The following is a 1,612-nucleotide window of genomic DNA, read 5'->3' as shown; positions in this document are numbered from 1 at the left end:
AAAAATTTTTTTAATGTTTATTTATATTAGAGAGAGGGAGAGAGAATGAGAGGGGGAGGGGCAGAGAGAGAGGAGGACAGAGGATCTGAAGCAGGCTCTGTGCTGACAGCAGGGAGCCTGATGCGGGGCTTGAACCCACGAACCATTAGATCATGACCCAAGTTGAAATTGGACACTTAACCGACTGAGCCACCCAAGTGCCCCATATTTCCTTTTATTTCGACCACATTTTCTCCCCTGCAGACATGGATAGAGACAACCAGACTATGGTCACAGAATTCCTTCTCCTGGGACTCTCTGGGCAGTCAAAGCAGGAAGAGATTCTCTTTGGGCTGTTCTTGTGGATGTACCTGGTCACCATCATTGGGAACATTCTCATCATCCTGGCCATCAGCTGTGACAGTCATCTCCATACCCCCATGTACTTCTTCTTGGCTAACCTCTCCTGCATCGACATCTGCTTTTCATCAGTCACAACCCCCAAGATGCTGCTGAATCACATACTGGGAAGCAAGTCTATCTCTTATGTGGAATGCATGACCTAGATCTACTTCTTCATCACTTTCATCAACATGGATGGGTTCCTTCTGAGTGTGATGGCCTATGACCGTTATGTAGCCATCTGTTGCCCACTCCACTACAGCATGATCATGAAGCCCAAACTCTGTATCCTTCTGGTGGTGGTCTCTTGGGTCATTACAAACCTGCATGCTCTCCTACACACTCTTCTCATGGTCCGACTCACCTTTTGTTTCAACAATACTGTGCATCACTTTTTCTGTGACCCCTATGCAGTTCTAAAGCTGTCTTGTTCTGATACCTTTATCAATGAGTTGATGGTATCCATTGCAGGTGGGCTTATGTCGATTACACCATTCACATGTATCACTGTTTCATATGCTTATATCTTCTCTAACGTGTTAAAGTTTCCATCTCTTCAGGGAATAAGGAAAGCCCTATCCACATGTGGATCCCACCTCACTGTGGTGTCCCTCTTCTATGGGGCAATCCTGGGGGTCTATATGCGCCCTTCATCCTCCTACTCAGTCCAAGACACGGTGGCCACTGTCATCTTCACAGTGGTGACTCCCCTGGTCAATCCCTTCATCTACAGTCTGAGAAATCGTGACATGAAGGGAGCCTTAAGGAAGCTAATTATTAGGAGACCAGTTTTGTCAAGACTCTAGAATTAGAAAATTTTAGAGCCAAAAAGCCTACTGGAAATTATACATTTCTTAATTTTGCAAAGGCTACTGAGGCCCAGATGGGTGCAAAATCCACCCATAACTATTTCTCTAATTAGTGACCACAATCATGCTTTAAAATGAGGCTGACAGGCACTCATAAGTCATAAAATAATTCATTTGTTACCTATAAGAAGGGCTGATCCTGTGACCCTCCTTACACAGATAAAAACTAGACTGAGGCCTGGGTGAATTAGATGATTGATCCCAAGTGATACCCAGATGCATTTTCTTAAGGGTGAGCCTAGCAATGTTATAAGATGCTGGCCACCACGATGGACTGGGAATTGTGAATGACTTTAGACACAGGCTTTTAAGAGTCAACTGCTGTACATGGTCTCTATGTGAAAAGTGAAGAATCCACATTT

The 1,612-nt window shown here is 44.5% G+C and overlaps 1 pseudogene; it reads left to right on the top strand.

The window, feature by feature from the left end:
• The first annotated feature begins 245 nt into the window (after positions 1-245).
• Positions 246-1,187, top strand: LOC115514414 (annotated as a pseudogene).
• The last annotated feature ends 425 nt before the right edge of the window (positions 1,188-1,612 follow it).

This window comes from Lynx canadensis, chromosome A1, assembly GCF_007474595.2.
Source record: "Lynx canadensis isolate LIC74 chromosome A1, mLynCan4.pri.v2, whole genome shotgun sequence".
Lineage (NCBI taxonomy): Eukaryota > Metazoa > Chordata > Mammalia > Carnivora > Felidae > Lynx > Lynx canadensis.
This window is presented reverse-complemented; position numbering and strand designations above follow the sequence as displayed.